Source organism: Rhinatrema bivittatum, chromosome 15 (assembly GCF_901001135.1).
Source record: "Rhinatrema bivittatum chromosome 15, aRhiBiv1.1, whole genome shotgun sequence".
NCBI classification, from domain to species: Eukaryota; Metazoa; Chordata; class Amphibia; order Gymnophiona; family Rhinatrematidae; genus Rhinatrema; species Rhinatrema bivittatum.
In genome coordinates, this window is record NC_042629.1 from 19,311,063 (window position 1) to 19,334,564 (window position 23,502).

Sequence of the window (23,502 nt, forward strand, 5' to 3'; positions counted from 1 at the left end):
TTATAAAGTGGATACGTCCCTATGAACACACTTGTACGCCCGCCTCCCTCTTTAAAAGTTACCGTCCCCGAGCATAATTATCAAATGTATTTACTGGATAACTAATTAGTTTCTTGGCCAGATTCCCTTTCACAGAGAATAAAAGTAAGTGTGTGATTTTAGAGCACACTTGTAGCTCAATTGTAAAGCAGTACTTCTGGGGGCATGGTTCGCTCAGGGGTGGAAATAACGTAGGTTAAAGTCAATTTTCAAATTCATGCATGGGGTTTTGCCCCCGTTCCACTGTCCTCCGAAATAGCCTGTGCAAAGTGCAAAAATATTTTGCACCCTCATACCTCGAAGACAATTTTCAAGGTGAAGCTACCTGATTAATTTCCTTTTCAAAATTAATTACAAGGTCTATGTGTACAAGAGTAACCGTGTATTTTGCAGCAATGCTCTCTAAGTGTAAATGGTCCCCATTATTATTATCAAGAGCGCTACTTGCATTAGGTATTCAGTATGGTCTGTGAAGAAAGTTGCATTGGTGTTTGCATCTTTATGTATTAATACAGGTGAAATAATTTATTATTATTTTAAGGTACTAAATATTCCATGGTTCATAATATGTTTCACTTTTCCAGTTATAAGATGCAGTGCTAATTATGGGTTGTCTAAATATAAATTAAATTTTCAAAGCATAAATAAAACCTTACAGTTTATACAAAAGCTGCCTTGTGTAATTATCAATCTGGCATCCTTGTAAATGAACAATAACTGGATATCCTATACATAGCTAACAGAAACTCTCATTTTATAAGGCGATTTTAAAAGAATGCTCCTTTATTTCTGTATCACAATTTATAGAACCAAAGTTTAAAAAAAATATATTTTCCATGATGATGTGAGAATAAAAGTAAAAGATTCACTTAAACTGCAGAGGCCAGAAAAATGCAAAGATTTAAAGCCATAAAGTTAATGAATATTTGAGTTGCCACATTTTGGCTTGAGGGTCCCCTCGGCTAAATCCCCCTGGAATTTTACTCCTGTGCATATTCTTTGCAGAATTTAAGCTTTCATCAATAACTAACTAATCATAACCATTTTACCTCCACATCCATCTGGGGATCTAGATTTGCCTTCTTGGATGACAGCACATATCATGATACAAGAAAGTATGCAGAATGTGATGCTGCCATTAAACTATTCCTTTTCCTTAATATTTAATAAAGATTTTATTGTGTCTAGTTCCCTTACTAATAAACCTAAACATTGATCCATGGTCTATTACTATGACAATTCAGTAAGAGTTAGAACCTATTGTTATATGATATGCCACAGTACCTTGTTATCAAGCAGATTACTTGCATACATATATAAAGATATTGCTTTGATATAAAAATCAATATACTCCAAATTTAGCAAAGTGAGTGTTTTTGAAAATTAAGAATTATGTATTGATGTATTTAAAAAATTTGTGCCCACATGATCGCTAGCTCTCAGTGGTGTACATTCACAAATCAGCAGCAATATATCTTCTAACTAGATAAACGATGCTTGACCGACGTGCCGCAAATGCATGTGCGGGCAGCGTCAGGAAAAAAAAAACATGGCGGCGGGCGGTAGCGGTGGCGGCGGGCGGCAGCGGCCAGTAGCGAGGGAGGAGGGAGGGACAGACTGAGTGGGAGGGAGGGAGTGGGAGGGAGGGAGTGACTGAGTGGGAGGGAGGGATTGAGTGAGAGGGAGGGACTGAGGGGGAGGGAGGGAGGAGTGGGTGAGTGTGTGGGAGGGAGGTAGGGGTGGGGAAGAGGGAGGGGAGAGGGAGAATGAGGGAGAGGTGAGAGTCAGGGATGGAAGAGGGAGAGGGAGAATGAGGGAGAGGTGAGAGACAGGGATGTGAGTAAGTGGAAGGGGAGAGGGAGAATGAGGGAGAGGTGAGAGACAGGGATGTGAGTAAGTGGAAGGGTAAGAAGTTGTGGAGCAGAGAAAAAGGGAGTGGAGGAGGGCTGAGGGGGGAGGGGATGGGATTGAGAGAGGGTGGGGAGTGACTGAGGGAAGGGGAGGGAGGTGAGAGTGAGGGGAAGAAGGCAGTGGGAGACAGAGGGTGAGTAAGACTGAGTGGAGGAAAGGGGAGGAGTGAACGAGGGGAAGGGGGAGAGAGGGAGAAAAAGTGTAGAAGGGTGCTGTGTTAGAAAATGGACTGAAAACAAAATGTAATGTAGCCCGTTTTAACGGGCTTAACGGCTTGTAAAATTATATAAGACAATAAGAATAAAAGTCAGAAACCAGTTGAATCAGATGCACGTAGTGGCTCCCTCATCATAAAGAAAAACTTAACTACACTAAGGGGTAGATTTTAAAAGGGTGCGTGCACCTGATTTTATAACTTGCACACCGAGCCGCTCTGTCTTCCTCCGTTCCTTACCCCCCCCCCCCCCCACCCCACCTTCCCTTCCCTTACCTCCCCCGCCTTTTCCCTCCTTCCTTTTTCTTTTTTTCGATTCTATTTCAAAACTTACTTCAGCCCTGGGGCTGAAGTAAGTTATGCGCACCGGCCAACTGCTGAAGTGCAATCCCAAGCACAGCAGGAAATGTCCACTGTGCCTGGAGGCTCTGGCCCCGCCCCTGCCCTGCCCCAGACCGTCCATTCCCCGCCCTCTCCCCACCCCTTTTTTGCAAGCCCTGGGACTTACATGTGTCCCGGGGCTATACGAGTGTCACTGGGCCTTTTAAAAATAGGCCCGGCATGCGTAACCATTAAAAATCTGGCCCTAAGTAAAACACAAAATTTTAAACAGATAATCCTAAATATTAACGGCTGACTTTTCAAATGCTGGTGCATGCAAAAACCAGGAGATATGCGCGTGGCCAGGCTGAGCACATTTTTAAAACAGCTCGGCCATGGGCGTATCTCCCGGCATGCGCAGAACTGGGAATGAACTGGGGAAAAGGATAATTGTGTTGGCACGCGAATCTACTAAAATTCCCCCCACTTATGTGAGTGAGGCGGCATTTGCATGCATAAAAATAAAGTACGTGCATATAGTCAATTTTATAACAGTCGCAAGTGTACACACATAAACGTGCGTATGTAATAAAATTGCCGTGTCCATGTGTGTGAACCGGCAAGCACATGCACATGTGTGCACATACGCGGGTCTTAAAATTAATCTCTTAAAGTGCATTTAAATGTGTACAATCCAGTTTTAAGCCTGTAAATACTTTTGAAAATTATCTCCATACTATTTTTTTATTTTTACATACCGACATTCGATTTGACATATCACATCAGTTTACATTCAGGTACTGTAGGTATTTTCCTATCCCCAGAGGGCTTACAATCTAAATGTTGTACCTGAGGCAATGGAGGGTAAAGTGACTTGCCCAAGGTCACAAGGAGTGACAGCAGGACTCGAACCTAGCCCACTGCTCTAACCACTAGGCTATTCCTCCTCCCTTACTATTGTGATTGTAGGCCCCCTTTGTTTTTCAAAAGGCCATTTACGTGCATAAAACCAGATGTAAATCCTTTTGAAAATCAACCCCATAATTATAAAATATAAAAATGTTAAATTCTTTCTGGTTTCTTACTGAATTGGTGGATTTTTATAGTTAGAAAGCAAGATGGCATCATGGAGAACAGAAATACTTGAGTGTAACTTTTTCCACTGTAATATTAGACTAATTCCAGTCTCAAACACCATATAATGAATCGCCAAGACCAGGAACTAAAAATAATGTTCAACGATCTTTGAAAGAGTTTATTTGCTTTTTATATGTTTTTATTTAAACCTGTAACAAATCTGAACCAGAGCATGCATATAGGAGGGTCTTTTGAATTGTATTTAATTTCAATTCCTAATCTTCATTAAACATGGAAAAAAGTATTTGAATAGCATGAAAGTAATTTCCTTTGCTTCTAGCCATTTCTCAGTGGAGGCAGGTCTTTGAACACCAGAACAGTGCTTTCACGATGGAGAGTCGGGCTTGGACAGGATTTCAACAGATAACTGGTGTGACGCCCATTGCACTTTTGTGGAGATGAAAGGCTTTAACTGTAGTGCTTTTGAGTCATCTGAAGTCTTTATTGCTGTTAGGAACTGAGCTTGAAAGAAATGGCTAAAAGGAAAAAAACAAAATAATCCTTCCCTCAAAGTGCTAGAACATGACTGAGAGTCTAGAATGATGTATGTAAGGAAAAGTAACAGTGTTGCTGTACTGCATAATCAGCATCACTGTACAATGTTACTGTTTCTATCTTGCATCTTTTTCTAAAGTTCCTTTGGGGTATTATACTGCATTTGTTGTCCAGTTACAACTGGTGCCTATTTTATTGGCATCAGAAGATGAAAAGCTAGTCAGGAAAGGAAGTTCTAGAGCAAGGGGTCATGATATAAGGCTTCAAGGGGGTCAGACCCTGGAGCACGGAAAGTGTGGTGGGTGCAGGGGATTCAGGACACTAAAATGGTAACGGGCGTCAAGAAGGTATGGGAGAGGCACAGAGTGTCTTTAGTTGCCGAAAAGGAAAGAAGTAGAAGCACAGTCTAGCAGCACTTGTGTAAATGATCCCACTTGACCAACTAAGAAATAATGTTGGGCTGCCAGAATGAATGGCAGTGGGTAATGTGCATGGCTTTACACTTATTTTTCTTCCAATTCCTTCTTGCCAAATTCTTGACCACCATACAAGTATTTTTCTAAGATCATTCATCATTTGTTTCTATTCTATCTAGAATATTCACCCTGTTGCAGATCTTAGCATCATTTGCAACTTTAAAAAAATCTTTTCTACCAATCCTTTTGGAATATCGCTCATAACATTCTCGAACAGAACATGTCCCAGGTATTCAACTGATAAGTACTGGTTCCTTGGCATGAACGGCACTTGCCAGTAGCTTCTGGTGCCCATGACTCACAGTTTCTGACTCTGTTTACTACCTCAGAGCCCATCCAGAGGCTGCTCGGCTTATTTATATGTGGAAAGGTGTCAAAAGCCTTCCTGAAATTTAAGAATTCCACATCCAGCGATTTAATGTTTTTGTTACCCAATTAAAAGGTTGAACATATATTTTTTATGATATTTCTTTGCTAAAAGCATGCAGCCTTGGATCCTGCACCTGCTGGATTTAAGTCAGTCCACAATACTTTCCTTTTGTAGTGATTTAATTGTGATTTACCTACCACTGGGGTCTGGCCTGTAGTTAGCAGACTCCTCCTTATGACATCTGCCTGTCTTCAGTTTTTTTGAAAATATGCCAAAGAATAATTGAACAAAGCTGTCCTTATAAAGACCTTGCAATGCAGTGCCCGCTCAGATACAGCGTTTTCCTCATATTGCTGGGATGGAGTAACAGAGTGGATGCACTGGGTTCTGCTTTCAAAAAGGAGCAAATCAAAGGATAAAGCAGTTGGCTGAGCTGCATACATTTTCAACTAAGTGTATAACTTTGTCAGTATGTGTGCATGTGCCTGCCCCTTTAAATAAGACTGTGTACATATTAAGAAAAAGCACCAGTCACTGCAATAATAATAATAATAATGTGTACATTATCACTTGTTTTGCTTGCCTTTGAAAATAAGGGCTGTTCTGCTTTCCCCCAATGATGGAGCATCCTGCCTTATTCCCCTTCCCAGTGCTGGCCTGCAGCTTCCTGTGCTTTATCCCGTAGGCCTTCCATCATGCCTCCTAATCCATTTAACAACAAAAGACCTAGCTTCCCCCCAGGACGTGGTGAAGAAAGCAAAGCAGAAAGGGAGCAGATAGTCAAAACGCTTTTATCCGAGATAGAAAAAATGTATCAGAAGTGTTATCCTAATAAGATTTATTTCCAGCGCCAATGAAAGGACGAGTCAAAGAATAGGCCAACCTATTTCTTTAACAGAGCTCTAGGAATACTACAGTACTGTACCATGACAAAAGACTGATAGCTTATTTAAACCATGAGTTATTTCCTCTAGCACTACAATGCTCAAAGAAGGAACATTAAAACCACTTCTTTGATGGCAGGGCCACTGTCTACTAACACTATAACACCAAACTGTTTCACCACATCACAAAGATGAAATCTAGCAAGCGTGGGGGAAGGGTTCTCATCTGATTATTATCATTCTCGAGGTAATACAGTTATTCTGAGGAGATCTTTATCTGCACACAAAGCACAATTCCAGCACCTGGTTAACAGAGCTGGAACAATCTGAAAGCTAGTGACCTGGTGAGAACCCAATGTACGAACCTCTCGACTAGTGAGCCATGAGTCGCAGGGCTTTTTCAGTCCTGCAGTGTCCAGTGAATCAGTGAGTCATTTTTCCTGTCCTGGACTGGGACCCTAAACTGAAGTCTCATTGCAAACCTTCTTCTCTTCCGCATGAGCATGACTGAATTTAGGAATAGGGATATACATGGGAAAATAAACATTATTTTTTATGTCATTTATATCTTTTAATTTTCCATTGTATACCATTTTGTTTCATTGCTTTCATTTTAGTGTGCTTTATAGTTTTACAAAATGTGTATCTTTTTTACAAGTTGCGCAATTATTTACAAAACGTGTCCTTTGGCAAGTTTTGTGGGTAGTGTACGCTGAAACAATTTAGCATGAGTAAAAGTCTCGGAAATGACACAAAAGAAAGCAAAAAATCTTGTTGAAGTTTTCATATCTTTTAAAAATGGAAGCTCCTCCCTGTTCACTCCCAGGAGTCCCTGGGCCTGATAGAACCCTGGAGAGCCCTTTGATTGCCGGTAGATTGATCAGATCTGAAACAACCTGTTCAGGAAAGCCAGAGATTAATTGTGCTCTATGGCATGCAAAAGAGAGAAAAAAGGGCAGATTTTATCAGCTTCCCAGTCCTTATTTGCCATTATATTGCCTGTTTCATATTCTATTGTTTTATTTCACATTAGATATTTTTAGAATGTATTTACTATGAATCTGAACTTTTCTTTAAGCCTATATCATTTTATTTCTATTTCCAATTTTTTAAACGTGGTCATTTTTCTATTTGGGGGGAGACCCAGTAAGAAGTCAAAATGATTTCATTTTGTAATAACTAATAATAAAAAAAAAAATATTAGTAGATATAAATTTGCAAAGGATATTGATAAATGAATGTGATCCAGAGCATTTCTTTGTAAAAATTCTTCTATACTTAGATTCTATAGAATCGGAATTGTTGAGATGACCAATTATGTTTTATCCTGGGTAGCAGAGAAAAATAGTTGCATAAAATATGCAAACAATGTCCCTGAGGTACATAAGCTGCTGAAAAATTGCAGTGACACAAGCCATGCTCTTTTTTCCAATATTCTCTTCATAAGCACTGATACGCAGACCCTGCCCTGCTCTGGACTTACGTACCTTTGTACCTTTGTACGTAAGTCCAGAGTAAAGAAGATTGATGCAGACTAAAACAAATGAAATGAATCCGGGTTGAAAATATGTACATTTTATTCCCTTTTTCACACAATTCCAACAAACTATGTCCACAAAGCAAGTCAGGCTAATGCATGTGACTATAATTTCTAAAGAAAAATGGTTTAAATAATGAAATACAAAGACCAGTTAAATGTTGCTAGGAATTCTTTCAATAAAATATGACCTTTTAAAATTTCTTAGCAGATATTTAAATAAAGTTAGTGCTCATCTTCCATATTTCATTTTGAATGAGCAGGAAAAAGGCAGAGCACATATTGCTGGAGTAATTTTTGTGTGCACCGAATAAGTACTTTTTGTAATTAGTACCAGCTTTCACTGCCACATATGGGTGGCCGATGTGCTGCACTGCATGGACTCTGCCTGCAAAAGATGTCGATACCTGGCTAGCGCCACCTTGGATTTACCTAGTGCAATGTGACTGTCTCCCCTCTTTGGCCCCACGTCCCCCTCCTTTCATGAGCTGGAATGGTGCCAGTGATGTAACGCTAGGACCAGCACTTCTAGTGCCTCACAGGTCCATCTTGATGAAATATTTTATTTATTTATTTATTTATTTATTTAAGGTTTTTCTATACCGGCATTCATGATAAGATCATATCATGCCGGTTTACATATAACAGGGGGTGCAAAAACTGTTCTTTTAACAAGTGCGAAGGAAGCAAAAGTTACAAAAAACAAGGTTGTAGAACTGGGGGAGGAAGGAGACAAGGATACATTTTATGTATGGGGAAGGCAGGCAAAGGCATGTGGTAGCTTTGGTTAGACACATTTCTGGTGACGGGGGCAGAGATGCAGCAACCTTTTTAGAAAGGGAGAACAAGCTCTTCTTCCCTTTAGTTTCCTCTCCATGATCAGACTGGACTGGGCCTGTTTGCCCCACCTTTTCTTGCAGGGCCAGAGTTTGGTTTGTATTTGACTGGGCTGGATCATTGACATTGATATTAATAGTGTTAGTTTAGTTATATTGATTTCTACATACGTTTGTTATTCTTGTCATAGTGGAGTTTTTGAGCCCAATTGGAGGGGAGGTAAACTAGGGAGAGGTACCTGATGAGCTCACAAGTGAATTTTCTTGCCACCAGGGTTGAATCTTTGGCAACATTGGAGCGGGATGATCCACAGGGGCCTGGTGGAGAAAGCCATGCAGTGTTCATAAGGTCAGATATCTCAGTCACTAGGGAAGGGGGCAACAGTCTTGCTGTGTGCAGCAGGCTGCCTGTTGGAAACACCTTCTCCTGAGTTCCTCTGCAATAGCAAAGAAGATCTTGCTAAGCAGAGGTGGGCCTGGAAGCTACAGAATGGTGAAGGTGTTGAGATCTGAAGGCTCCTTCCAGCAAAGAGGTAAAGACATGGCAGATATAAGCAATAGTTAGACTCGAGCATGCAGATTTGATTCTAGGCCCACCACGCTCCTCTGGATCATCCTGCTCTGATGTTGCCAAAGATACAACCCTAGTTGCTGGCTATTCACCTGTGAGCGCATCTGTTACCTCTCCCTGGTCTCTGGATATACCTGAAGGAATGGAAAGAATGAGAAGTAACCTAGAAAACCTGGAGAAGTGGCAAAGGTTTTGTAGTTGTGATTCAATATCAATGGCATTCAAACAATTGGGAAAGATTCATAAGGGACCTTCATAACACCCACTCTGGTGGAAATGCTCTCACCTTTCTGATGGATCATGTATAATCATTGGTCCTTTCTCTTTTTAAATTCAAATTTAAATTTTTTTGTTTTGCAAATAAAAGAGCAGCAATTTCCTTAATAGGTGTTGCTTATGTCCAGCTTCATTAGAGAGCCCATATCCAAATTTAGTAGGAACCCAACATTACATTATATATCTGGGCATGGCAGCTCTGTGTCAGGAATTCACCAATGCCACAATGTCACGCATTAATACAATACATAAGATACATCATGGCATTGGTGAACCCCTGACGCAGAGCTGCCATGCCTCGGAACACAGAGTTATGTTGGGTTTCTACTAAAATTGTTTATGGGTACTCTAATGAAGCTGAACATAAGCAATGCACATTAAGGAAAGTGCTGCTTTTTTATTTGCATATCAAATATATTTAAATTTGAATTTAAGAAGAGAGAGGACCAATGATTATACATGACCTGTCAGAAAGATGAGAGCATTTCTACCAGAGCTGGTGTTATGAAAGTCCCTTACAAATCTTTCCCAATTGTATGAATGCCATTGGCAGTGTTGTATAAGAAATCTCAATTGCGCTTTGAATGCTGGATTTTTGTGGTTTACCTTTATGCATTCTGCAATTTGACTCTTGTATTTTTGTGTGATTTCCAGTTGGGATTCAATGCCAAGAATGAGGAATGACTTAGAAAAACTAGAGGTCAAAGGTTTAACAGTTCGGATTCAGTGCCAAAAATTGCAGAATCATGCATTTGGAGTACGGCAATCTGAAGCAGTTGTATATATTAGGGGTGAAAGACTTGTAGGCATGACTGGGAGAAAGACCTTGGGGTAATTGTGTCTGATGATTAGAAAGTGGTGAAGCAGTGTGACAAGGTGATGGCTAAGGCTAGAGGGATGCTGGGCTGCATTCAAAGAGGCATAACCAGCGAGACAAAGAAGGTGATAATGCCTCATTAAGGCGATCCCAGAATACTAGATTTGGTTCTGGAGACCTCATCTCAAAAAGGAAAAGGACCAAATGGAAGTAGTTCAGAAAAAGGTGACTAAAATGGTGTGGGGTCTGAATGGAAAGCCATATGAGATGAGACAGAAGGACTGTATATTCTGGAAGAGAGAAGAGACAGAGGAAATATGATATAGACCTTCAAATGCCTGAAAGGAATTAACAATGCACAAAAATCAAATCTTTTCCAATGGAAAGGAAGCTACAAAACTAGAGGTCATGATATCAAATGCCAAGGGGGTAGACTCAAAAACAGTCAAGAAATATTTGGAATGCCCTCCTGGAAGAGGTGGCGAAGATGAGAATGATAATAGAATTCCTAAGGGAATGGGCTGAACACAGTGGTTCCCTGCTGGCCAAAAATTAAAAAATGGGGTAAGTTTACTGTTACACCTAAAATTCAAATTTATGTTTAGGGGTAGTCTGCATGGAATAGTGGCAGTTGCTACTAACTTTAACAGAAGGCATGCGGGTAGCCTTCATTGAATAGCAGTTGCTGCTACCCTTAAAAAAAAAAAAAGAAATAATTTAAAAAACTTAAAAAGAAATCATGCTGGGCAGACTGGATGGACCATTTTGGTCTTTATCTGCCATCATTCACTATGTTACTATTGAAACATAGAAATTACAGAAGAAAAGGACTAAATGGTCCATCCAGTCTGCCCAGCAAGCTTATGGTAGAATCTGCCAGACCATGCAGGTTACCCCCATGCTTATCAGTTTCCCAAACCGTAAAAGTCAGGACCCTTATTAGTTATTGTCTGAAATCCATTTCCCTGTTACCCCCTGCTGTTGACGTACAGAGCAAATGTTGAAGTTGCATCAAAAGTATCAGGCTTATTGGTTAAAGGTAGTAACCACCGCACGAGGAAGTTGCCCCCATGTTTATTTGTTTCCCTAGACTTGTAAAAGTCGAGGCCCTCATTGGTTGAATCCCATTCCCAATTTCCCCTGCCATTGAAGCAGAGAACAATGTTAATCTTTTGTGGAAAAGGAGAGGTAGTACCAAAGGAAGGTCATAGTTGCCTCTTGTTACTGCTAGGAACTTTAGATATGCAGTACAAAATTCAACATTTCTTTATTAGGTAAATTCGGAACTCCCATGAGAAATGGAAATTTGTCTCAGCTGCGGATTGATAAGAATAAAATAACAGGAACAATAGAACTATGTGTTAATTATCTTAGATTTTCATGCACATAAAATTTTCCTTCTTCTCAGCTCTATTTTCTACAGGTTTATGCTAAATCAATTTAAAACCTTTTTTCTTTTATAAAACTCACACAGATTTCCACAAATCGGCAAGTCTGGAGCAGATTTCCTCTGGGATTTGACAATTTGCAGGATACTCCACAGGCAGGCCTAGTGCAGAGGTCTCTGTGACTATGTAAATCCAATTTGAATCTGCTCGGCTTTCCCCCAGATCTCACTAGAGAGATGAGGAAAATCAAAACAATCTGTCATACCTGAATAAGACGGAATTAGTCATACATCTCCACAAGCTATACTGAAATCACACATCAAGAGCAGAAACATAAGTTTTTAACCAATATAACATGATAAACTGCATGATATTCTGTAATGCATCTTATTTAACCAAGCTCAATTAACGCCATTATTCCCAAAGTCCAGTGTCCTCATAAAGATCACTTTTGGTTGCGTTAGCCCTTGATATTGTGGAAAAAACTTGTTCTAAAGTACAATATTGTGAAAAATCTAAATTTATAATTTATTTAGTAATTGCAAATCCACAAAATTTGCAATTTGCAATTTGGCTTCCTCATGAGCTGAATTCAGTTATTTAGTTTGTAGAGGAGACGCTGGTCTCTAGTGGGCAACCTACAATCTCTGCAAGGCCAAACTGGGTCAGCTTTAAGGCCCCAGCAATGGAGGCTGGCTGAGCAGTGGCCCCTTTTCTGATGTGTTGGTTTAAAGTCAGCAAGTTGATGAGTGGGGTTTGACCCAAGGAGCCTTATTTTGTGATTTCCATTATTCTCATTTCATGATCACGGATCCTGATCAAGGAGGGTGATCCATAAGCACCATTGCGATGAAAAGCAGGCCCTACATCAGGTTAAAGAAGTCATTGCTGAGAGGTAAATAAGGTGCAGCATAAATGGATTATAATCAATTGATGGATATGTTTACTAGGGGTAGATATGGGAATCATTTTATTCTGGCTATGTTTCATTTCATTCTCTTTTTTTGTTTGTTTTATTTGGTTTTGTTTCTTATGTGTATAAAATGCATGCATAGAATAGATTTTATGGCCACAAGTACAATTTTATGCACATTATAGATTCATGCACATGAAGTAACAGAATGAAACAAAACAAATTCAAGAACAAGAAATCAGGGAAGGATAGAGGGTACTGGTTTTGACCAAGTGGCTATGTTCATCTGGGAGTCAGCAAAATGTGTGTATTCAGATCTTTGCCAGACAGATGCACAGTACAAGTTCACTGCTTTTGAATACCAGAGGGCAAGAGCTGAGTTCTGAAATGGCTGCAGCTCCCCATGTTGATCCAGCAGGCACGGCTGTTGTTTCCTTTTGGTGTTCCCATAAGGTCAAGGTTCTGTCTAAAGGTACTTCCCAAGTATTTCAGGCAGGGATCATTCTTAAGTCGCCAGTCACCCATGTAGATGTTATTTTATGGCACTAGCATTTAAAGAAGGCAGACCCTGGATTCAGTTTGTGGAGCTCTGCCTGAGCCTCCATGTTGTATAATAACCTGCCAGCTTTGTCACATCATTTGTGGTCTGATCCAGAGAGAAAACATATGATGCTTGAATGGCACAGTGAATGTGATCAACATACATGAGATGAAGTAGTTGGTAGATAATTTGTATATAAGTTGAACAAAGTTAAGGCCAACACTGATCTCATTAGTCTCTCTCCTCCATGTGCTTTTCCTCTACCCAAAGAGAACTCTGAATCACCTGTTACGAAGAAGTGCTTCCATAACTGTAACAATCCAGCTTCGAAGTAGCCTTGTCAGCATGAAAACAGGCCAGTGTGCCATACTGTACCATAGGCAGCTATTGAATTCAGGATGTTACTTCTCATGCTGCCCTGTTTCTTTACATTTAATATGACATGCTACCTTGGCATTGCCTTTAGGAATTCTACACACTCATTATCATTTAAACATGGAATGTCTGTGGAGCTGCAGTGCAAACAGCACAAGTAAGGTTGTGTGCCGCTGCCACAGAATTATCTTTGTAAAGATGTCACCAAAGTGCCCCGTCCTATTGACTTCTTTGTCTCCAAGGACACTGGTAAATGAGGTCATAGGAAGTAAGATTTTAGTAGTATGTCTGACACTACCCAGTGGAAGCCATCTTTCCGCAGTAGTTTAATCAAACTCATCAGCCACTTCTCTTGGGATTCTTTCTTTCATTTGTTTTTTTCCAAGAAAAAGATTTTTTTTCTTCCGACCTCCTGTCCTGAGGGTGGCTGGTGGACCCAAGGGTCTTTAAGATCAGAGAGAATTTGTCTTGGGTTCCAAGAGTAGGCTTCTGAAATATTGTGGTGAACCAGAGAAAAGAGGTCTTAAAGAAGAGGGAAATAAGCCCCATACGCCTCATTTGTCTGAGACGGATTTGTTCATGATTTGGGGGAAATAAAGATTTTCTTTATGGGGCGTTAGAGGGAAGACTGCCTTGCAGGAAGGAAGTCCCTCAGAGGGTACTGCTTACAAGAAGGCATCAGCACAGAAGTTTCTGAAGTATATCAGCAGGAGTTCCAGTTTCTTACTGGGAATGAATCTGTATCCAGTTTGCAGGTACCATTGTGGACGTGCCCAGGGAGGATCACTACTCCCAGATATAATAGTGAGTGTATATCTTTTTTTTTTTTTTTTTAGAATTTCATTTCTGTATTGCTGTGCATTATTTCTAAGTGTATTTTTTTTTTTAGAATTTCATTTCTGTATTGCTGTGCATTATTTCTAAGTGTATTTTTTTTTCTTTACCTTTCATCTGCAATCAAGTATTCAGTAAAAGGATGGGTTCTTTTACTGTCAGAATCAGAAGACCTCCACAGGAAGCCTAATGGCCTTGAACGAGTTCACTTTCCTGTTCTCTGGTCACTCACGCAAATAAATTGATCAGATTTTTTTGACAAGACCTACCTCTGGTAAAACCATGATTTTGTAATCCATTAGATTTCAGATACTGCACTATTCTCTGTTTTAGAAGAATGTCCATTAATTTACTTGCTAGAAAGTTCAGATTAATCAGCCTCCTCCTTATTTTCACATCCACCCTCTTCGTTCTTCTGAAAAGCTAGTGGAGCTGTGCAACCTTTGGGCCATTACTGGAAGGACTGGGATTCCATGAGAGGGCTCCTTCCAAGGTTCTCTTTGATCATTCATTTCCCCAGGAGGTCCTGGGCTCTGCATGACATGAGCAATAATCAGCTCTACCCTAATGCAATTACACATTGCTACTGTTTTAGAAAAGTATTTAAAAAATAGTCAATCCAATCAATCTATGCTAAAAAGTATATTCGGCCTAGTGTTTTAATGAAACAGATATTCTGTTGCCATCCTTGTGCTGTAAATTGAATAAATTAGGACAGAAGTAACACAGTAGCATATAATAGATGATGACAGAAAAACACCAAGCAACCACCCAGTCTGCCTAATTTTTCCTGTCCTTGTTGCTAAGGATATATCTAAGCTGCCAGCCCTAGAAACTTGACTGCTTGTAGCATATCGCTTGTAGCGTATCATTATTCAAGACCTTTTGGTCGTTTATTTATAGGTTCTCTACCGTCCAGAGTTGATCAGCAAACCAAATCCCATACTTAAACCAACATCCAGTCCCAATCCATAACATGAACAAATAATTTATATAATCAACACCAGATAGTGAAAACTCTTCTGAAAATAAGTCCATTAATTTAATAATTTTCTAATTACCAAAGTGCTGTTATGTAACCAATTATTTAAAATACGATTACACATTCATGGGATTTTACTCATAATTGTTTTCTTTAGTTTATTTTTAAGCTATGATGAAATTTGATTTTCACAGTTGTGGTTGTAAAGTTTTATTGCTATAGATAAGTGTCAGTAACATTAAGATGTCTAATTATTTTCTGAATGTTTGCTAAACTTCAGCTTATGAAGAAGTTATTGAGTTCTGCCAGTGATCAAGTATCTGCTCTATGGTGCTTATTGGCTTCCTTAGAAAGTGAGGGAGTGACTTGGATAATGTCACAAGGTGTGTCAGCAGGAGAAGATGTATTCTGGAACGCCTAAAATTTCCAAATTGATCCTATGAATGAAAGATACATTGTTTTAAAATTATTTACCCTTAACAAAGATATTATAGTCAAAACTCATATGTCAGGTTACTATTATTTTTAGTGTTTCTTGGAAGATGATTGAGGTATAGAATGAACATAGTTGTATCACATTGTTTTACATGAAGGTTATATGATTTGCATTTACTTTTATTTTTTATTTTAATTTTTCAATAGGTTTTGGATTTAATTTATTTATCATTGCTAATGACCTTCTGATGCTAGCTGGTGAATTTATTTTTTGCAGTGCTAGGTACATTTATTAAATTTAATAATTTTTCCATGTTTTTTTTTTCCTTCTCATTCTTCCAGTAGCTATGTTACACTCTATCATGAACTCTCCAGGAGTACCCCTTATGTCGATGCTGTGATAGTCATCTGCTCACTTCTGAGCTCCAATAGGAAAACTCCCCATGAAACCTCATTGGTATCCAGTGGATGCCGACACATTCCCATGAATAGTGTATGAACAAATGCTCAACAACCATGCAGTCAGGCAAATGGCTTTCTTTATATGTTTAGTATGCCCAGTGGACCTTTAAATTAGAAATAATTGCATTCAACAATGCATCTTTTTACAATTTGGATTAGCCTTGTTATCGGTAATCAAATTTCTGATTCTAGTCAAAGGTTATTTAGCAGAAGACTGCTTTTTCATTATTATTTGCACTCTCTAATATGTGAAGTTTTTCCTAGATATTTCCCTAAAAATTGTTGCCATAAAACTAAAATCTTTCTTATACCTGACTCTTTCTTTCATAAAGTTAGAATGTTGTGGTTCAATGCTGCCTAGATAACTTCTATTCCATTTTCCTACCAGAAACAAACATATTTTGTGAGGAAAAATAAACCTAAACTTTAAGTTTACAAATTATTTTGGGCTGTGATTTCAATGCTATTCACCCACCACTAAATATCACCTTCCCTGGATATGCTTTAAGATCACTGAAATTGATGCACTTTCCATGAACTGGAAGCTCACCCACTGGAATAGACGAGAGATGATTAAGAAATAAAGTTCTAGTCCAGTATAGTCTTTTTGGTAGTGCTGCTAGATAATGGTTTCTTCTACTATCCGCTTAAAGAAGACCATAGTCAATTCTATAGGAGACAGCAGCCTGCTACCACCCATGGCTTTATAAGTAGATGGCAGTTCAGCTTGAGAAAATTCCCTGTCCAGTATCCATACCATGGATCTCGTTTAAGCAGATTGGTTGAAAGTTAATACACTTTAAAGCAATGTTTGACAGAGTTCTATTTGCCAGGTGAATCAACTAACAACAAAAACTTGATTCTTATGAAATCAGCATTAAAAAAGTCTCTGAACTTCTCAGAAAGGGGGAGGGGGAGGTATGGTCTGGGCGGGGCATGGGCGCTTCAGGACAAACAAAACATTTGCAAGGTAAAAGCTTATGTGACCCGGCGCATACTGAGGCCGTGTAACTTTACTTTTGCTAAGGATGGTGTGTTAAGTAAAAAAAAAAAAAAAAAAAAAGCTATTTCGGAGAGGTTTAAAGGCTATCAAACTGGGGGGGGGGGAGGGGGAGGACCTGCATGCAGCCAGGCTATTTTATAACATGCATGCATGTACGCGGGTATGTTATAAAAGAGCCACGTCCCTGTGTGCGGGCTGACAAATGCACGCACATGTGCACCTGCGTGCCGATTTAAAAGTTACCGTCGTAGGCCTGAAAGACCACCTGGGTCTCTATTTTTTATATATGCTTTCACATTCTTCTTGTCGACCTCCTATATTGAGCATTTGATTATTGCCCTTTTGCCAAGTGAAGTAATTGTTTAGCAAATGAATGTTTGAAATTGGTGGAGGAGACAGATGACAAGATAACAGAGACCATTCATAGCCAATGAAGGTTCGGACATTGCTCCATACCAACAGCTGGTTTTCAGACTCAGAGGATGACATTTCCACTCTCTTAGGGGACAGCACCTCCTGAGGACTGTTACTGAGATGTCGAGCTTAAAATAATTGAGGGGGGAGAAAATAAAATAGGGGTAAATATCCCTGATATTTACAAATGAAGGCTCATGGGGCCAGTTCTGAATCCGAATGGCCTGGAAAAATAAAAGAGAAGGAAAACCTAACTCAGCCAACAAAAAGATTACTGAGCTAGACACAGCCCATGCTGTTAAAAATCTAACTAAAATAAAAGAAACCTCAAAGACATAATATAAAAATTTAAAATCTGCAAAAATAAAACTGGGAACCAAGAAATTGTTTTGGTGAAAATACATTGGCTAGAATCTTCCTTCTCAGTCGTAGTATATTATGATGCTCTAGCATCGATAATGATTGCACATCACAGAACCTCTTTGTGTTAGTCTCCGTGGGTGGCTGTGGTGAGGCATAATGAATCCTAGGCCCCTTTAGACCTGCGAATGGTAATTGTCAATACTGCATTTACTATTGTGTCTTTAGAATGGGTACAGTCTTTGAACTCCTCCACCATAGATTAATTAATGCCAGTGCAGAGCTTTATGTCTATATTTGTCCAAGCAGATTGAAAACGAGGTGAAAATATGCATATTCACAATCAGTAATAGAAGCCTTGAAAGTTTTGTCACTGATTTCCACAAAGCAATCTGTATGCAGGTTGCATTTTGAACTGGCATTTGAAAGCCAGAAAGCTTTTTAGCTCACAGGTTGCAGGATTAAAGAGCCTTCTTGAATGACCACAGAGCCTTTGACAATGTATTCACATATTCAGCAAACAATCCAGAATGTGCTGCAACTCGATTTCTACAGTAATATTCTACCTTAGGGTTTTCCTTTTGAATTTCTGAGTTTAAGCTTGCATTGAAATAAGATACCAGATATTTTATTTATAATGTTGCTGACATTTATCTGTGGAAGAATCTGACAAAACATGAATTTGATATCAGTATTCACAAACATAAAATATTATTTAATGATGATGGCCCAAATATTTTTACTTTTTATATACTTTGAAAACTGCATTATAATTGTTGTACTCTGCCTTGAGGTTAATAGGGCCAAGGGTTATGTGCATGGCCGGGCCTTGCACATACCGCACGCATTTTAGAACCGGCTTGGCCTTGCAGCGCCATTAGCCGCTGTCCCGGAGAAGCACGTGCCGGCAGCCGGCCGGCACACGGAGTTTTCGTCTGCTCTCGAGGAGCAGTAATTAGTAAATAAAAGCATTGGGGCTAGCTAGACTAGATTTAGGGGTGGAGAGGGGAAAAGGGAGGAAGGTTAGGTAGGTGGGTAGGGAAGTTCCCTCCCAGTCTGCTCATTAATTGGAGCAGACTGGGAGGGAACTGGGAAGAAGCCCGGTCGATTCACCGCACATAATTTTAAAAATCTCCCCCCCATGCAAGGAGGAGGCCACCTGCCCATACAGGCGCGCATGTTATAAAATCAGCTTGTCCATGTGCGTGCACCGGGAACTGCGCTCATGGATGCGCGCGCCTCTTAAAACCAACCCTTAAGCTAAGCATTTTTCTCATAGCCGCATACAGGAGAATTTTCAAACAGCGGTTGTGCCCTGTAAAAGGCTTAGTTGAAAATTGCCCTCCTCAGAGCAGCTGAAATGATTCATGGGTTTCCATAGCACACGTGCTTTATAGCTTTGTTAAAGAGAGGCGCTCCCATGGGCGTGTTCAGGGCAGGGGAGTAAATTAATGCAGACACTTGACATTTTCAAAACTAGGAGGCTCTATTTTGCCCCCTTCTGACCACCTGCGCAAATATCAACGTGGAGCAACGTGCACAGGCGCTTTTAGCGTGCGTACGGTGCACGTGCTGATCTTCATAGGGAAATTACACACATTCAGGCTGATGCAATATCATGATTGAGCACCCACTCTCCTAATGCACGCTGAACAACCTCTCTGGGGCGCCCGATTTAATATTTAAATAGACTGCCATGGTAAAAGCGCCGCCTCGGCAGCGGGCACCCAGGAGAGGTGGCTGTCAGTGGGTTAGGAAAAGGGACTCTCAGTTTTGTGAGCGTCCCTTTTCCTAACCTGACCGCCGGCGCACTTAAAAAAAATATATTTTTTTAAAGGTTCTCCTCCTTTTTGTTCTTCCGATGTAATATCGCCATGACATTAAGTCAGAGGAAGTACAGAAAAGCAGTATTTTCTGCTTTTCTGTTCAGTTTCTGGGCTGCTCAAAAATTAACTCCTGCTCCGAGCAGGCGTTAATTTCTGAGGGTAAAAATGTGCGCATCGAGCACACATTTTTTTGGGGGGGGATCAGAGGAGAATAGCTAATAGCGCTCATCAACATGCATTTGCATGTTGATGAGCATTTTATCTTTGCAGGGGTTGTATATGCGTTTTGGTCGATGCGCTAATCTCCTTATAGCATAAGGGGTTGTGGATGCTCGAAAAAAAAACAAACCCGTATCCAACCACGGGTTGTATTGCATTGGCCTGACAGTTTCCCTTATAGATTTGATTTAACTGGAGGTGGGGGCTAAAACTTCCTGCACACATTGCAAGTAATCCAGGCTATTCAGAATTGCCCCAAAATGGGAAAAATCTTTTACTATATATGGCCCAATATTACTAATGAAATGGAGGAGAATTAGTTTAACAAGATACCTGATACTTGGTTCCCAATAGCTTAATTTGCCCTTCCCCTAAAATTAATCGCATAAAAATAACAACAGCAAACAACATGTCATAACTTTTTTCAATGTGTTATAAGCTATTCACTGGGGATGATGAATTATACCTTCCAGTAAACTTTGCATTTATAAGTACTTTGGTTGCATACATTTCCCTTCCCAGAAAGTCACCTTACATTCCATTTTAGGGGAAAAATCAATGCAAGCTATTTGGCATGGAAAATGTTTTATTATTCCTAAGGATCATATATACCAATCAATACTAACACAGTTGATATATGTGACACCCTGCCTAATACCACTGAATCATGTTACTATGAACATTGTACTCATTAATGGAGCTGAACACTGAAGTGCATAAACCCATGTGTGTTTCATTAATTTGCCGCTTTACATGTGTGGATATTGTGCACAAAATTTATTCCGATATTATTCACGGTTTCACTCTGGGGTATCACTTTTCTTCCTGAATACACAATAAATCACAAAATGCTGGCATATATTCCATAAAATTGATCTAAAAGTATATAGTGGAGAAGTAGGAGCTGAAAGTAGAATACATATTTAATTTGTTTAACTAGCTCACTTTTAATTTAAACATTCCCCAAATGGTATAAAGAAGAATTAGCCTTGAATTGACCATGGTGGGTTTAGAGTGCATAGATTGAATGATCTCTCTATGTATCCTTGGGCCAGTGAGCACTGCCGCCTACATTAGACAGGGTTTAGCTCTTTCTTTACGGCTGTATGTAGATCAAATTGTATGAGTCACCTTGATATTCTTACCTCAATAATAAACTTCATATAGGGCCTGATTACTTAGGAGGTAATTTTCAAAGCGTTACAGATGTAAGTATCCCGTGCTCATGTAATTGCTATTTTATAAAAGTAGAAAGCATGCACATACTTTACATTCCATGTACACATATATACATGTAAAAAAGGGGCGGGCTAAGGGCATTTAGGGGTGGGGCCAACAGTTGTGTGCATAAGTTGCTATTTTCAAACACACGCACATACATTTGGCAACATTCTCATGTAATTTTACACCCCCTTAATTCTATGTCACTATTGTATATTATCAGCTGGGTGGGAGGTTTGATTGAACTGGGGGGGAGTTCAGGCTGAAGAATCAGGAATGTGCCAATGACCTGGAGAAGGACTGGGCAAACTGGTGATGTAATTGGTAAACTGGTTAATTTTAATGAAGTGCATATGTTATATAATATACCAACTTGCGCACGAAAATTGGGTTTTATGCAAATAAGTACTACATTATGCATGTGTATAGTTTTAAAATAGCATGAAAAGTACAGGTGTTCAATGATTGAAATACTCACTGTTAATGCATTGCATGTATTCATGCGTAAGTGTGCATACATGCAAATGTTTCAGTGTAAAACTAGGCATATTTTATACTAAAAACATTTAGGACTTGCTAAAATGAAAATATGAAATGAAAGAAATTTTGTTGTTTTTTCTATTATTTCAAATGGAAATTGACAGAAAATGAAACACATTTGGATGCTGTTTCCATGCCATTTACAAAAACAGCACATTCATAGCATTTTTTGACCTTAGGTGATATAGAATCAGACATTCAGAATTACTGTATTGCTGGATCTCTGCTTTAATGGTTCTTCACTGATTTTTCAGCTGAAAGGGTTTTTTTTAGCCTCGGCCAGTAGAGCATCATTTTGGGCACTTGTGTAATAAGTTTGTCAGTGCTGGCATATCGATTTTAAATGGTTTCATTCTGAAAAAAGTGATATACACTGCTTTCTGGAGCTAGAGATGTCTTGATATTGCTTCCAGAACCGGATCTTTCTTTTAAGTCTGTATACTGCGCTTAATGAGGATGCAAATTATTGCCCAAATTTTCAAAGGCCCATGCACGTAAAATGTGGGGTTTATGCACGTGGTGGGCCTTGTGCGTGCCACGTGCATTTTAAAACGGGCCTGGCCACACGCGTAAACCCCGCTACATGCACGTGCCAGGCCTCTCCAGGGGGAGCGGGCTGGGAGTGGGGTCTGGGCGGGGAGGGGCGGGCCGGAACAGCGCTGTCCCAGGGAAGCGCATGCCAGCCGGCTGCTCCAGAGGAGCAGTAAGTAGAAAAATAAAAAAAAAATTGGGGAAGCTGGGTAGGAGTTAGAGGTCGGGGTGGAGAGGGGAAGGGGAAGGAAGGTTAGGCACGTATCAATAGAAAATTCGGCCTCCCCAGCGCGTGCCACCTACACATGTGCACGTGGATTTTAAACACCTGCGCGCAAGTATGCACGGCCATCTGATTTTATAACATGCGCGTGCAGGCTCGCACATGTTATAAAATCGGCGCATCCATGTGCGCACAATGGGAACTATACGCACATGGACGCATGCGTGCTTCTTTGAAAATCAACCCCTATGGGTCTGAACTCTAGAGGCTAGGAAAATTAAGATAATGTCTGTTTGCATCATTGCATAAATACAAAGGTGATCAATGTTTTTCAGGTGACGGCTATTTTCCCTGCTTCACATGGTCTTGTCCACTGGTCCTACAGCGACCGTGTCCATATGAAAAAGCCACATAGAATGGCTGGCAAAGTGGGCCTAGCCAGATAAAAACACACCTTGCAGGGGCATCCTGGGGAGGGGTTGAGTTGTCCGGCTCTCACATGTATCCAGCTAGGTTAGCCAGACCTGTTTCAGAGCAGGCCTCGCATGACCGGGTAACTTTATATTTACCCAGGACTGTTAAAGAGAAAAACGAAATCAAAGTCTGTGGGCCAGCTGCTCGAGTCCAACCTCTTTCCCAAGATTTTCACACTGGCTCTGCCAAGCTGAGCTCCTGCAAGCCCCCGTACACTCTGCTATATCTTCTTTGGGGGGAGGCATTCCCCTCTTTTCCCATTTTGGCTGCGCCCTTCCCACCTTAGCCCCAGCCACAAGGGGTGGCAGGAAAAGCTTTATTTCAAGTGCTGAAACAGGAAAGGAGGGCTGGGAGCGCTCAGCTCCACCCCCCCCCCCCCCCAACAACACACTATCTTGGTCCAAGGAGGTTTGAGGGGATTGCAGGAGCTCAGCTTGGCGGGGCCAATGTGAATTTATAGGGGAGAGGGGTTCAAATTTGTCTCTCACAGAGCTTCTTACCCAGACATCTTTTAAAAATATCCGTAAGTAGAAATTATAAGGTCACATGTAGACGGATAACTTTAAGCAAGTGAGTTCAGTGGGATGTTTATCCCGCTGAATATACAGGGCAAGCTGTCTTGCTAGCTTTGGCCAGATAACGTGTCAACTAAACTGAATATTGGCCTCCATAACAATATTCTGACCAACATTTGTCATCAGCCACTTGTACTGCTCCATGGTAACTTACAGAAATACAAAATCATATCTGTAAATTGTATCCGACCCCAATTCTGCCCTCTAGATTGCCTGCTCTCACTGCACATAAAAGTGCACAGGGAACCAGTTTGTATGCACACATCTACGCACATCGTTCCTCTCACTGCACATAAAAGGGT

General features: G+C 40.2%; 1 protein-coding gene across 5 annotated transcripts in view; it reads left to right on the forward strand.

The window, feature by feature from the left end:
- Positions 1 to 23,502, forward strand: part of ROBO1 (roundabout guidance receptor 1) — a 1,172,418-nt gene that overhangs the window by 138,073 nt on the left and 1,010,843 nt on the right. Inside the window, exon 1 of one of the 5 annotated variants that reach the window (XM_029577786.1) lies at positions 12,126 to 12,167. The exons of the other annotated variants lie outside the window; for them this stretch is intronic. The gene's annotated coding sequence lies outside the window, so the exon portion shown is untranslated. Of the gene's footprint in view, positions 1 to 12,125; positions 12,168 to 23,502 lie in introns of those variants that run through there. 5 annotated transcript variants of the gene reach the window in all.